General features: G+C 52.9%; 2 long non-coding RNA genes across 4 annotated transcripts in view; both read right to left on the bottom strand.

Moving 5' to 3' along the window:
• Positions 1-10,941: 10,941 nt before the first annotated feature.
• On the bottom strand, positions 10,942-13,000 carry LOC102495768 (uncharacterized). 2 transcript variants are annotated; one of them, XR_001370843.1, is made up of 3 exons: positions 12,916-13,000; positions 12,575-12,716; positions 10,942-11,075 (listed from the first exon to the last, which is right to left on the bottom strand). It is a non-coding gene; the product is annotated as an uncharacterized LOC102495768 (long non-coding RNA). The 2 variants fall into 2 exon arrangements; XR_333388.1 differs by having other exon boundaries at positions 12,575-12,777.
• Positions 13,001-13,806: 806 nt separating this feature from the next.
• The window catches only part of LOC102496033 (uncharacterized), a 4,306-nt gene continuing 2,739 nt past the window's right edge, over positions 13,807-15,373 (bottom strand). Inside the window, exons 2-4 of one of the 2 annotated variants that reach the window (XR_001370844.1) lie at positions 15,138-15,339; positions 14,143-14,217; positions 13,807-13,943 (exon numbers count right to left, since the gene is read on the bottom strand). This is a non-coding gene — a long non-coding RNA (uncharacterized LOC102496033). Of the gene's footprint in view, positions 14,005-14,142; positions 14,218-15,137; positions 15,340-15,373 lie in introns of both variants that reach the window. The other variant, XR_333389.1, reaches the window with a different exon arrangement.

Below are 15,373 nucleotides of genomic sequence, written 5' to 3' on the forward strand. Positions count from 1 at the left end.
GCCCCAGGTCCCCCCCCCAGTGTAACCCTTTTTTTTTTTTTTTTTTTGAGAGTTTTTTTGCTATAGAGCACGTGTGCTCACCAGACAGAGAGAGACAGACAGAAAGCAAGAAATCACCCCCCCAGGGGGGATGGCCATGCTGCAATCCCTTCTCCTCCGTTCTCCTCTCGGGATCTTGGGCACACACGCACACGCACCTGGCGTGAGTTTTAAGCCACTGGGTCTAAGACGCGAACCGCGGTCAACTACATGGGAGTCCAGCGACATAGCCATTATGCTAACTGCTGGTCCCTCACAGTGTAGACATTTCTAGGGGAATTAGGGAGGGAGGACAGGTGGGAGGAGAGAAAAAGAAAGCGAATGTATTCATTCAGGAAGTTCCAAGTGTTTACGACACACGAAGTACAGGGTGAACAAACGAATGGATGAATGAATCAGAAACCAGCAGATGGGCATGTCTGTGGGAGCATGCCCTCATAAAGCTCAGGGCAGCCAGGTGGCGCTGAGGCCTGCAGGTGACCCTGGGTGGGCACAGGGGCGAGTGGTCTTGGCTCAGATCACAAGGGCATCCACTGGTCTTCTCTTTCAGCGGCCAGGCAGGGTGTCTGATCCCTGACAGGCCACCCTCCCATAAAAGCCATGATTTATGCTCCAGCTGCCTGCGGGCCTGGTGCCGTCTGTGTCTTGTGTATTTATCTGCGAGAGCCAGCTTGGGTCCTGCTCCTCTGTCCTTCGGTCTCCACACGTCCCGGCCCCACATGGATGCCTTGAAATTATTTTGCATGAAATTGCTGTGGAAAAGTATTTGGCCTGCATTTGATTTCACCTCTTGTTACAGTCTAATTTGTTATCCTGAAACGTGAGGCAGCTGGAGGCCTGGAGGAACAGATGTTCCTGGGGGCCATGAGGGCTCCCTGGGAGAGGACAGCAGCCTTGCAGGAAGCAGCAGAGAAATGTGTCTGTCAGTCACGCAGCCCTGGTGCTGATCGCCCAGTGCCCTTGCAGACAGTAAGAAGCTGGGAGAGCCCTGTCTGGGCCTTGGTTTCCCCATCTATAAAGTGGGAATAAGGCCACCTAACTCTCAGAGGTAAGGATTGAGTGAAATAATTCTTAGAGGACACTTCACACAGTGCTAGACTCACAGTGAGTCACAGTACACATTTGCTATTAGTCTTGGGGGAAAGATTGTCTAAGACAGGCTTTAAAGGGTGAGCAGAACAGAGCTGGGTTAGATGTGTTTTCCGGCACGATGTACACGAAGACAAGGAGGGGAGAGCCGGATTGTCCTTTGACATAGTCAACACAGAAAAATGACAGGAAATGATGGGAAGGATGCCAGAGAGGTTGTGAAGGGTCGTGGATGCCAAGGTAACCGGGAGCCATAGAAGAGTTGTGAGCTGGGAAGGGACACAATCTGATTCCCCCACTACAGAGACTCACAGCCAGGAGAGATACAGAGACTCACAGCTAGGAGAGAAGCTGCACCACGTCTGCAGTAGCTACGAGGCTTTGCGTTCATTCCCAAGGCTGCAAGAACACACCACCACAAACTGAGTTACTAAAAGCAGTAGAAATTTATCCTCACAGTTCTGGAGACAGGAAGTCCAAGGTGGAGGTGTCGGGAGAGCTGGACTCCCTCTGAACGATCTAGGGAAGATGCGTTCCTTGCTGTCTCTAGCTTCCGGTGGTGGCCAGCCACGCTTGGCGTTCCTTGGCTAGCAGCCGGGTTATTCTAGTCTCTGTCTCTACTGCCTCACGGCTTCCTTTCTTGTGTCTCAGTCTCCTCCAAGAACACCAATCACGCTGGGTTTAGGACTCACCCTAATCCAGTATGACCTAGGCAGGTGGCTCTCCTTATCTGCAGGTGCCACACCCTCAGAGTCAACCCACCGCAGGTCCAAAATGTCCTGTCATTGCAGACTGCACCGTGCAGACAATCCTTTGATAGCTGTGTCTACACCGAGCATGTGCAGACTTTTCTTGTCATATGCCCTGAATGGTTCAGTAAACAACTATATGCCTTGTGTTTACACAGCACGAGGTATTGTAGGTCATGGGTAAGGTACAGGGGAGGGTGTGTGCAGGTCACGTGCCAATCCTCCGCAGATACTGGGGACTGCAGGGAGCTGCAAAGACCCTACTTCTAAATCAGGTCACTTTCATGGGTGCTTGGATTTAGGACCTCAGCATATTTGGGGGACACATTCAACCCACGGTGAAACCCAACACTCCCACATCCTCAGTCCCTCAGTCACCAAGGGACCCATTCATTGAGGAATGCCCACTGCTTTGAGGTGTGAGCAGTGTGGGAAACACAGCACTGGGGGACACAGCTGGCCTGAGAAGAAGGGCAAGGTGACACTGAGCCAGGATCAGAAAGGAGCGCTGCTGGGGCATGGCACGGTGGGGTGGCGAACTGGGTGGCCAGAGGCTGGTTGTGCTCCTGGAGAGGGCATGGCCCCAGTCGGGCTCTCTGGGTGCAACAAAGGCAGACGAGGGGCAAGGGGTAGATGCCAGTGAGTGGGCAGGGCAGGGCAGGTGGCGAGGCTGCCTGGCCACCGGGCCTCAGGGCTGGAGGGACCTCTAGAGCCCTGCCTCCTTGCTGCAGCCTTATAGACTGGGTCATTTGGAACTAACATCTGTGTCCACCACACCAGAGGCCAGGAGAGGACGGAGACCTTCCCAGAGAGGCAGAGGGGTCCATGCAGGGTTGGGCTGGAACCCTGGCCTCCACCTCCCCCCACAGCTCTTCCCTACCCCACCAACAGAGGCACCCCACCCTGTGCTGCCCCACCCGGGACGTAGGATGGGGAAGTAGAGGCAGCAGTGGGAGGAAGGATGAGGGGACCGGCTAGTGGGGAGTCCCCATTCACCAGGGGCAAGGGCTTAACAATGTCTGTGGGATAAAAAGAAACACCCCTGGGCCCTCGGGTAGGGGGTTGGCCCCGTGTGAGGGTAGGAAGAGGGTCAGTCTGGTGGAAGGGCAAAGTGGTAAGCTCAGGGCAGGAGGAACAGGTGTCAGCATGTGTAGGCACACGGATGGGACAGGACAGGGGCATCACAAGAAGGAGGAGGGTCATTGTGAGAGAGGGGAGGTCCCAGAAACCAGACAGCTGAGGGTGGGCTTCTGCCCTGTGGCTGTGGTTCTCATCCTGAGCTGTAACACATCAGCTCTCTGTCAAGACTCAGGTGAGCCCGAGGTGAGCGCAAGGGCTCATTCACCTTAAACTTAGTGTGTTCGGGACACCCCCGGACTGGGTGGAGGCCAGCCCACTGCTCCTCCTGCCTAGAGGAGTGTCCAGGGCAGGCCCAGCACCATCGCATCACTGCCTCTGCAGCCGGCCTCCGGGGTCATGGGGAGCCAGACACCCCACCTCTTCTTCCATTTGTCCCTCAACATCAGCCACACCTGGAGTCAGATGGTGAGCTAAGACCGATCTGAACCCCAAACCCCAAGTTCAGCATGAGAGCACGTGATCGGCCCAGCCTGGTCACTTAGCCATCCTGACCCAATCAGGAGCCAGGATCAAGATGGGGTAAGCCGGGAACCAGCAGTTAGCATAATGGCTCTGTCGCTGGATTCCCATGTAGTCGACCGTGGTTTACATCCCGGACCCGGTGGCTTAGAACTCACGCCGGGTGCATGTGCGTGCGTGCCCAAGATCCCAAGAGGAGAATGGAGGAGAAGGGATTGCGGCGTGACCATCCCCCCTGGGGGGTGATTTCTCACTTTCTGTCTCTAATGTCTCTCTCTGTCTGTCTGGGGAGCGCACGCGCCCTATAGTGAAAACCTCTCAAGAAAAAAAAAAAGAAAAAAAAAAAAAAGATGGGGTAAGCCAGCCAGGGCCACGCCCTCAGCCAGGCAGAGGAGGAGGGGGTTCTGGGGACTAAGCCCACCCCTGAAGGTATCTACATATCAGTGAGCATCAAGGCCAATCACATTAAAAGGAGAAACCAAGGCCACCACGATGCACAGGCGTTTAGGAGACCCAGGAAAAGCCCTGGGTACAGAGGGAGCACAGACTCAGGTGAGGGAGAAGCTCAGGAGTGTTCTAAGCCCCCCAGGTGGCCTCCCCAGGACTGGATTCTGCGCTGACAGCCAAGGGGAAAGGAGCGAAAACAGACGCCGGGGGGCCGCCCGGCATAACGAGGAGCCTGTCCGGCATAGCGGGGAGCCCGTCCCATCCCCGGGGTGCAAATCCTACCCTATGCCTTCCCAAACTTTCATTTTCTCATCTGTGAATGGAGGCATGGTCGGCCTGAGCCCTCGGGGCAGAAATGAGGGATAAAGGAAAAAACCATTTTCATAAGGGGCCGGCCCAGGGTCTACCAGACAACAGGCATCCAGCATTTTCCGGGTCACTCCTTCTCCTCCCCCTGTAAACCAGGGTCCCACAGAGTAGGTAACAGACCTGCTACCTCCACAAAGATCAGCCCCAGGCCTTGTCAGCTCCCCATCACTATCAGGGCCTGGTTGGCCATAAACTGCTCATTCCCTTAGCAACCAGAAGCACTGCCCACGTGACTGGTCAGGGTCCCCAGCTGGGCAAGCTTTTTGCCTAAACCTGTCCTCAGAGGTGCTAAGGGCCCATTTGCTGCTAATCCGATGGTGTTGGCATGGTCCCATCACCTGCCTGGGCACTGGGAGAGGCAAGCCCTCTAGGGATGCCCTGCCTGACAAAATCAGGCCTGTTCCTGGCCCCCACCCAGCCCCCATCCCCTCTGCCTAGGTCTCCAGCAAGGCCTCTCAGCATAGGCCTGGTAAAGGCATGTCCCTGGGGAGGCTGGAGTCCTGTGCTCGCTGTTCAACCCCTCCTCGTCCCAGCCTAGTAAGGCTGCTGGGACACCCAGCCACTCCTGAAATCTATCTGGGTTTGGTTTGGGGTTGGAGTTTGTTTCCATTCAGGGCAATTCCAATGCAGCCTCCAACCCCCTCACCCCAGCACCCCTACCCCTCTGGAGGGGGTTCCACTTGCCCTTATGCTGACAGGGCAGGCTCCTCCAGACCTCCCACTGTGGGCACTTTGATGTCCTGAAAGGAGACCCCCAACCTGAGCCCCCTCCCTCAGTAAGTAAATAAGGCAGCCCCCTATGGAGAGAAGGACAATAGGAAGCGGAAGCGGTCTTCAGGAGACAGGCTAGCTGTGATCTGGATATCTCTTGGGCAGTCCTCACTATGTGACCTAGAAGACACCGACCTCGTGTGGGGTGGGAGGGCCAGCTTCCCACTTGCTATGGGACCCTGGATGGAATCTTTTCACTGAAGATGCAGGTGGGCTCTTGGCTGGAACCCGACATTCTTAGCACCAACCGGCCGGAGCTTCTAGGAGTCCATGTGCAAAGATTCCGTGCTGTGAATGGAATCTCTGGTTTTAACATGGTGTAACCCTAAGGTATTATTACCGTGGCTTTCAGTGATTCAGTGAGTGCAGGCTTCTAGAATGACATCAGTCTAAGCTTCCATTATCCTGTGATTCCGACATCCTAGAGCTCTCAGCTCCCCTGAGAGCTTGTGCTCTGAGGAATTGGAAAGTCCAGCTGTGGTGGCAGAGGGGCAGAGGCAGCTTTTCCTTCCTCCCAGGCTCTAGCCACGACCGAGTGATGTGTTGTTTGATTTTCACTGTGCTCAAAGACAAGCTCTGGGGTCGGCCAAGCCACATCAGAGTGTGAGTTCACCCGCCCCAGGCAGAACAGCCCTGGAACTGGAGTGGGAGGAGGGAGAGAAGAGGGGGAGCAGGCAGGGGAGAAAGGGAAAAGGGAAAGGGGAGGAGAGAGAGGGAGGAAGAGGAGGCTGTACCAGCTTCCCCGGGCTGGAGGGGGCTAGATTATCATTCCCTTCAAGGAGCCTCTGTGTTGTGCTTGGTGCTGTGTTGGGCTCCAGGGCCCTGTGTCCCTCTCCTCTGGTCTCTACATGCAGGAGTGGCTAGCCAGGTACAAGGACAGACGAGATAGGAATGGTGAGGTGTTTTGATGAAAACTGGATGGGGCAGCCTGAATTAACTTTGTTAGAGTGTAAAGGTAGGGAGGGCTTCCAAGAGATTGTGTCTGTGTAGAGTTGAGGGCAGCAGATCAGCAAGGGAAGGGTGTCCCCGGAGTCTGGGGTATGATCGTTGGTTCCAGGTTGCAGGAGCCTGAGCAAGGAGGTGGGAAGGGTAAGAGGCAGCGTTGTAGAGTTAGCAGGGCCTTGACTGCCGCAGTGAAGAGCATGAGCCCCATTCCGAGAGCAGTGGGGAGTCAGAGGAGGTTTTTGTTGGTGAAGGGGAGGTCACTGGGTATCCTGAGAACATCACACATGAGGGGATCCTGGGGTTCAAGACCTTGCTGTACAGTTGAGGGGGCAGGGCCCAGAGAAAAGGGTTGCTCGGGACCAGCAGTTGGCATAATGGCTATGTCACTGGACTCCCACATAGTTGACCACGGTTCAAGTCCCAGACCCAGCGGCTTAAACTCACACCGGGCGCATGTGCATGCATGCTCAAGATCCTGAGAAGAGAATGGAGGAGAAGGGACTATGGTGTGACCATCCTCCCTGGGGGTGTGATTTCTCGCTTTCTGTCTGTCTCCCTTTGTCTTTCTGGTGAGCGCATGCACCCTATAACAAAAACCTCTCCGAGAGAGAGAGAGAGGCTGCTCACGATCACCCAGTGTATCAGCCAGCACTGAGAAGACTGCCTCACCTCCCTCATGAAGATTCTGGTAGACACATCCTGGCAAAATCCTGAGGTGCCCCCGGAATCTGCCAGTCCTTGGTGGCCTTGGCCCAGAATCCCAGTGCAGAGACCTTCCCTTGGTCACAGGACTCCTGTGAATGGCCCATCTGGGCCTTCTTGCCTCATACCCAGCAGGACAAGGCCAACGTGGTGGTCCAGGATCTCCAGTCTGACCCCTCAGTGGAGCAGTCACAGCCCTCACCCCTGAAGACCCCGACCACACCAGGCCAGGACAGTGGATGGGCACAATCTTGAGTCTTTGGTAAAGAGGAGAACAGAAATTGAATAAGGTGAAAACTTGGAGGCCCAGCGGCAGTGGCACTGGCAGTAAGGCAATACTGGAGCCACGTGGGAGATTGGCGTTCAAATCCCAGGCTGACCTGAATATACCAGGTAAGCCCAGGGTCCTGGCTGGCTGGGAATCTTGAGGGGAGGAATACAGGCTGCCAAGACCCTGTTAAGGGTACCCCTCTCTCCTAAGTGAAATTCGATTTTAAGCAAAACCTTGGAAGTTGAGCCACAAAAAGCAGTCAACAGCAGCCACGCGACAATTTGCGTGTGTGTGTGTGTTTCACTCTGAGGCAGAACAAGAAAGACAAGTTAACCTCAGCCCTGCCAGGGTCCTGCAGGGCCCAAAGGACACACACTTCTTCCCCCAACTTCATTCACAGCTGTGATGAGGGAAACAGATTTGGGACAATGAAGGGGGGTAAATACAGTATAGGTCATTTCTTTTCAGCCATGACAAGAGATGAACTACTGACACACACCCACTTGGATGGATGTCGGGGCATTATGCTGAGTGAAAGTGGCCCATCTCAAAAGGTCACATACCGCATGATCCCACTCCATGACGTTCTCGAGTAGGCCAGACATGTAGCCTAGTGTTTGAGGGAGCCAGATCCCACATGGCTGAATGTGCTTTGAGTCCTAGTCTCAGTGGCTTGAAAAACACTGTGTGTGTGTGTGTGTGTGTGTGTGTGTGTGTGTGTGCATGTGCACATGCACATACAGGCGCATGCATGCATGTGCCCCAAATCCCAACAGGATGGAGAAATAGAGAAGAAGAGATTGAGGTATGGCCACACCTTGTCAGAGGGTGCTTTCTCCCTCTCCCTCTCTGTCTGTGTCTCTCTGCCTCTCTCTGGTGAATGCATGTACCCTTTGGCAATGAAAACAAATAAATATAATAAAACATTCTTTAAAAACACACCAGGTGTATGTGCATGTGTGCCCAAATCCTGATGGGAGGGGGAAGTGGATGGGAAGAGATTGTGGTATGACCATGTCTTAGTGGGAGGTGTTTTCTCTGTCTCTGTCTCTGTCTCTGTCTGGTGAGCTCACACACACACTGGTGATTTAAAAAGGAAAGAAAGGGGGCCGGCAGGTGGCGGGGTGGGTAAGGGGGCTGGTGAGCTCACACACACACTGGTGATTTAAAAAGGAAAGAAAGGGGGCCGGCAGGTGGCGTGGTGGTTAAGGGTGCTGGACTCCCACATGTCCCAGACCTGGCGGCTTGCTTTCTCTCTCTCTTTATCTCTCTCTCTTCTCCCCTCCCATCCCAGTCACATTAAAAGAAGTAAATAAATAACTAAAGTTAAATAAAATAATTAAAAAAGAAAACAGAAAAGAAAATCACGCATATTCCTGTCTGTAATAAAGCTATAACAGAGGACCTTGCCAGAAAACTTTCTTCCCTTCAGAGTGACAGACGTGACTGGCGGTAAGCAACATACACACGGTCTTCTGAGCACACACTCTGCTGGCCTCCTGTGAAAGGCAGAACTGTTAGGTCCCTGGTGGGTCCATAGCCCGTTTAGTTGAGACATAATGCTCTCCTCAGACATTTTTCAAAATTCAGTCCCTTTCTTACTCTAGGCCTTACCCTATCAAGTTTCCACCTAGTCCCTACCCCATAAGGACTGGGTCAGAGGGAGGTGCATACCCCCCAGGATCTGTTAACCATAGCTTGTACTTTTGGCTAAGCAGCCACTTATCTTATATGGGACCTACTGAACCTATGCTTCCCCCAAAACCAACCCCCAAAATCTGTCAGTTGCAACTACGCACCACCTGGTGACTGGCCTCATTACTCTGGGTGGGTGGGTCCACTGATTTACAGTCCAGGACAAACCCTGTGAGTGAGCCATGTTCAATCAAACTCAGTGAACGCTGGAGGCCGCATCACCCAAGCCAGTTCCCACTTACAAAGGACACTCCATGCCCACACCCCAAACAACATTGCCCTGGCCCTGAACTTCAAGCCTGGAGGCAATATACCCTCAGCCTGAGCTCTGGCTATTAGAAATGACCTCACCCCGTGCACCAGAGAAGACCTCACGCAGACACTCGGTCACCGGCACGGATCAAATTCCCCGGGTCACAGTTGAGATGTCTCACCACTACATCCTGATGCTGACTCCACTTTGCCTTGGGGTAGAATCTACTGGCCATCCCTCCACTCTGGCCACCCAGCAGGACTCCCAGGGCTCCCCAAAAGTCTTCTGTATGTCTAGATTCGCACAGATGGACTTCCCAGAGCCCACCTCACTGACCCCAGGACCTAGATCATCAGACTTCACTGACTCCAGCGTCTCCTTGGTCACCAGGCCTCCTAGGGTCCAAAGCAGTTGTATCTGCAAAATCTTTTGGGCCACCACCCACCCCTCCTCCCACCACATGGGAAGTGGTATATTTTCCCACCAGAAGACAGGGAAGAGCTTATTAGATAGGATGTTACCCAGGTCTAGGGGCACTGCTCAGCTGTCCCAGTCCACCTGTCTTTCTGGAAATGGCTCATCCCACTATATGACCAGGGGGTGGGGATAATCCTGGCCCAACCCCACCACTTTCCAGGGGACTTACTGGGGACAAAGTCTGGCCTGGGAGAAACAGCCAGAGTGATGGGATTTGAGGCACTGAGTCAGGCCAGGGGAGGTGATACTTAGGCTGAGGGGTCACCTGTGTCCTGATATCACCCAAGAGCCGAACGCCGGTCATGGCAGAATGTCATCACAGCTCCATGATCTTGTTGAAGTCACCTGGCACTTGGTAACGAGGGCAGGGATGAATCTTCTCATTTCACAGACCAAGGGTCAGGAGGCCAAGTGACTCATGTAACGTCCTGCAACTTGTATGTATGGGCACGAGGGACAGTGGAAACCATAGGCATGGGCAGACAGGCCCAGTCCAAGTCATAGCCTGGGTGACTTCCAACTGGTCACTTCACCTCTCTGGGCTTCATTCTCTTTACCTAACAATCCCTCCTTCCCAGGACTGTTTAGGGGATCAGATCAGCAAGTTTCTGAAATACCTGACCTGACCCCTGCCGTCATTCAGGGAACCCGCTCCCTTTACCCTCACTTACTATTCAGAGAGCCAGCCAGAGTGAGAGGGAGCAGGCAGACCCCGGAAGGTTCTAGCTCTGCCAAAGGGGCCCCATGACGTATTGATAGATGTGGCCTAATGCCCTCCCCTGGCATACAGATTGGCTGGGCCCCAGGCCCCAGTTCTATGCCCTGGATACAGCATCCTTCCCTAAGAGCTGCCCCAAACTCTCCATGGTTGAACTTAGGATTCCTGCTCTGGCTGAAGCCATAGGCCTGTTGAAAGCTCTGTCAGAATGTGGTCTATCAACCCCTGGGTATGGATCCTGGATCCACTGTGGGATCCTGAAAAAGTTGCCAAAAACTTTCAAGGCCTCAGTTGCTTTATCTTTAAAATAGGAACTACGGATCCTGGCTTAAGGTTATTGTGAGATTTAAATGAGAGAATAGATGCAGAGTGGCTTTGCTCAGTTCCTGGAGTGCGATAAGCCCTGGGACATTCGGCACAACCGGGTATGTGGCAAGGTTTTGCTGGTATCAGATGAGCGTCTCTGTGCCCATTGGACAGAAGAAAACTGAGGCCCAGGCGGGAAGAGTAGCTGGCTCACAACAGTGGCTAGGAGCTTGAAAATGCAGAAGTTGGGCTAAGCCCATGGTGTGGTGGTTGGGGAGGTTGGATCCCACGTGGCCAACTGTGCAGTTCAAGTCCCAGATCTGGAAGTTCGGGAAACAAGCCTGCTGTGTGTGCATGCATGTCCAAAATCCTAAAAGGGAGAGAAAAGAAGAGGAGAGTATGGCATGGCCATCCCCCATGGTAGGGTGGGGGAGTATTTTCTCACTCTCTCTCACACACTCTGGCAAAAGTAAAAAAAAAAAAAAAAAAAAAAATGCGCAGAAGCTCTGGCAACATCCTTCCCAGTCTTTATTCCTTCCAAGGAGGCCCTTTCTGATTGAATTTTGGGGAACCTTTGGTCTCTTTGTCCATTTGGCAAACCTCAGAGAGTGTCTGGATCCACCATACAGCTGCTAATGAACAGACCTGAGATGGGGAGAGGAGACACAGATCCTGGTCTCAGTCCCAATTCTGGACATTCCAGAAGCCACACCCTGTCCCTAAGCTGCTCTGGAAACCTTGGCAGCCTTATCTGTGAAGAGGAGGGGAAAAGGGTCTGGGGTCAGCCAGGGAATGTCAGAGGGAGGAGGAAAGTGGGTTGGAGATGGCTGGACAACACCCTGTGACCCCAGCCACTGCTCACAGGACTTGCTGTCCTCACAGATGGTAGACAGTCAGCAAGCATTGGCTTCCAGCCCTGACCCTGTCCTGAACCTACTGGGTGACCTTAGGTAAACCCTTTCTTCCTTCTAGGCCTCGGTTTCCCTGTCTGTGAAATGGAGAGTTGAACTAGAATGGGTCTTCGGTCCATTGATAAGAAGCAAGGTTTCCGGAACGAGGCCATGGCCTCCCTGCCCATAGGCCCCACACCCACCCACAAGTGTCCAAGAATCCGGCTGTGGTATTCATTTATCATCCTGTGGTTCTCAGGTACCATGGCCGACAGGCTGATTACTCAACAGGCGATTACGCTCCTCAGTGACTAATAGATTCTTTCTCTGTTTGTGTTTTAGAGCCATAGCAATAACGTTGGCTGTCGATGGCTCCACTGAAATCACCATTATTCAGCCTTACCCTACCTACATGACAAACAGACCAGCAGAGACAACCCTCCTTAGAAAAAAAAGGCCTCCCCTCCACTCACGGAGGAACCAGCCTCTGATGCTGAAGCTGCTGTGTGTCGGATGGGGGGAGATTTATGAACTGCTGAGGATCCTGGGATTAAGTCACTTCTCTGGCCCTTTCCAGCTCTGACCTATACGTGAGACCTCATCAAAGGGAGGGGGTGAGCAGATACCATCTTCCCTCTGGCAGTTCGAGTGTGGGGTTACGTACCCACTGGGAGTCAGACAGCCTGGCTTTTGGTCCTGACTCCAGCACTAGTTAGCTAGGTGACCTTGGGCAAATCATGTCCTCTCTCAGAGCTTGCGTTCTCCAAAGAATGGGGAAGGTAAGGTGACCTCCCAAGGGAGGCTGGCAGGGTGAGAGGGCAGCCCTGCTCTAGAAGCTCTTGGTGTATAGGAGCTCGAAAGTGGAGTTACTGATACTAGATGCTCAGACCTGGGCCGTGGCTTGGAGACAGTTAGGATTGACCCTGACCCTGAGGAAGACGTGATGGAGAGGCTGGTCCTGGGGGGATTGCCCAGGAGGGCAAGTTTAGAGCTGGTCACTGTAGGAGCCACAGGGCCACTCCTTTTCTTACTAGTTGATCTTTCCCCATTGCAAGGGTCAGAACAGCCCAGCACCAAGCAGCAGCCCCAGGTCTGTCATGGAAAGTTCTTCAGACAAAGGAGCAGGGGCTGCTGGGTTCCAGTTCCTGCCTCCCTTGGGATGAGGAGGGAGCAGAGCAGAACCTCCCTAGCTGTTTGAGCCCACCCGACCCCCACATGTCTTCTCTCAAGGGTACAAAGGCACTCGCTTCTCACCTGCTTAGGCACAGTCCTGCACTCCACTGTACTGGTGTGCTCAGCTCAGTGCGCTCATTTCCTTTCACCGTGCTTCTGTAGCCTGTGGGCCCAGGCCCCTCTCCTATGCTGAAGCGATCTTCATAGATAACAATGCTTGCCTCTACACACAATGAAACAAGCCAGTGTAGCCAGCTGTGAGCTGGTAAATATTTAACAATCCTCTGAGAAGGGAAAAAAAAAAAAAGAAAAAAAGAGCAAAACCCTGATTGGTATCATTTGCCCATTTCCGTGGTATAAATACTACTTCCACCCCAGCTGATTTCAGACTACCAATGTGATAACCATGAATGCAAACTTACAGGATTCAGAAGAGCCACACACGGATCTGCTCTCTTGGGTGACCGGGCTCCAGCACTGTCCTGGGTAAAGCTGAACTGAAATAAATGGAAACTAACATATGGTTAAAAAAAAAAAAAGATGCATGTCACTGTTTTCATGCTCAGGGCTGGCGACCTCAGGAGACATAGTGGAAGGTCTACCCCGGCTCCCCAGGATGCAAACTGCTGTGCCTACAGCCTGCTCCAACATAGTGGAAAGTCTACCCCGGCTCCCCAGGATGCAAACTGCTGTGCCTACAGCCTGCTCCAACATAGTGGAAAGTCTACCCCGGCTCCCCAGGATGCAAACTGCTGTGCCTACAGCCTGCTCCAACATAGTGGAAAGTCTACCCCGGCTCCCCAGGATGCAAACTGCTGTGCCTACAGCCTGCTCCAACATAGTGGAAAGTCTACCCCGGCTCCCCAGGATGCAAACTGCTGTGCCTACAGCCTGCTCCAACATAGAGCTCGAAAGTGGAGTTACTGATACTAGATGCTCAGACCTGGGCCGTGGCTTGGAGACAGTTAGGATTGACCCTGACCCTGAGGAAGACGTGATGGAGAGGCTGGTCCTGGGGGGATTGCCCAGGAGGGCAAGTTTAGAGCTGGTCACTGTAGGAGCCACAGGGCCACTCCTTTTCTTACTAGTTGATCTTTCCCCATTGCAAGGGTCAGAACAGCCCAGCACCAAGCAGCAGCCCCAGGTCTGTCATGGAAAGTTCTTCAGACAAAGGAGCAGGGGCTGCTGGGTTCCAGTTCCTGCCTCCCTTGGGATGAGGAGGGAGCAGAGCAGAACCTCCCTAGCTGTTTGAGCCCACCCGACCCCCACATGTCTTCTCTCAAGGGTACAAAGGCACTCGCTTCTCACCTGCTTAGGCACAGTCCTGCACTCCACTGTACTGGTGTGCTCAGCTCAGTGCGCTCATTTCCTTTCACCGTGCTTCTGTAGCCTGTGGGCCCAGGCCCCTCTCCTATGCTGAAGCGATCTTCATAGATAACAATGCTTGCCTCTACACACAATGAAACAAGCCAGTGTAGCCAGCTGTGAGCTGGTAAATATTTAACAATCCTCTGAGAAGGGAAAAAAAAAAAAAGAAAAAAAGAGCAAAACCCTGATTGGTATCATTTGCCCATTTCCGTGGTATAAATACTACTTCCACCCCAGCTGATTTCAGACTACCAATGTGATAACCATGAATGCAAACTTACAGGATTCAGAAGAGCCACACACGGATCTGCTCTCTTGGGTGACCGGGCTCCAGCACTGTCCTGGGTAAAGCTGAACTGAAATAAATGGAAACTAACATATGGTTAAAAAAAAAAAAAGATGCATGTCACTGTTTTCATGCTCAGGGCTGGCGACCTCAGGAGACATAGTGGAAGGTCTACCCCGGCTCCCCAGGATGCAAACTGCTGTGCCTACAGCCTGCTCCAACATAGTGGAAAGTCTACCCCGGCTCCCCAGGATGCAAACTGCTGTGCCTACAGCCTGCTCCAGGTGCATCTTCACAGTCCTCGACATTGTGAGAAGTGTGGCCTGAGTGACACAAATTTTGTGAGATGGTGAACCCGTCTCAAGGATGTTCTGGACAAAGGAAAATCTTCCCTTAATTTATGAGATACTTATATTTCTGGAAAATGTAGGATATATTAAAATCATGCCCCCAAACTGGTGCTTATATATAAAAGAGAGTTAGATTCAAGCTGCAGGTAATTATAAACAGGCTTTCTGTTCACCCGACAGTCCCATAAACTCAAGAAAGGCCAGTGGAGATCCTCAATCATTGTGACATCCTAGACGCCTGCAGATTTCCAGTTCAGTCCCTCAATGGTACTTGGCACCTGTAGGGACCTATTGTCCCAAGGCACACCCCAACACTCCAGGAAAGCCCTCTCCAGACCTCTCCAAGCTATGGGACTTGCTGATTTGTTCATGTGGTTCGCTCCACTCAGAATTCTATCATCCATATTCTGTTCTACAGTTAGCCACCTACTGATCCATCCATCCATCATCCATCCATGCAGTCATCCACCCATGCACCTACCCACCCACTCACCCACCAATCCATCTATCCATCTATCCATTTGTCCACCCATCCTCCCACCCTCCTACCCACCACCCATCCAATCATCCATCTCCTCTGGGCCAGACCTACTATTGAGACCTCAGGACCCAGGATAAGTCCAATCCTCAGGGAACTCACAGGAAATGGGGAGTCAGTCATGGATAGACACCACCGACAATGACAACAGTGTGTCAAGAGAGACGATGGCAGCGGGAGTCTTCAGCTGGTGTAGCCTACAGGTGAAGGTGACAGCTGGTATCGAGCACCTGAGTTTGACCCCTACTGCTCACGGTGTGACCACCATAGAGTGGCTTCAATTTCTGGGCTTCAGTTTTTTCAGCTATGAGATAGAGGGTGATTAAAAAAAAAAAAAA

The sequence above is a fragment of the Tupaia chinensis genome, unplaced genomic scaffold (genome assembly GCF_000334495.1).
Source record: "Tupaia chinensis unplaced genomic scaffold, TupChi_1.0 Scaffold000047_1, whole genome shotgun sequence".
Lineage (NCBI taxonomy): Eukaryota > Metazoa > Chordata > Mammalia > Scandentia > Tupaiidae > Tupaia > Tupaia belangeri.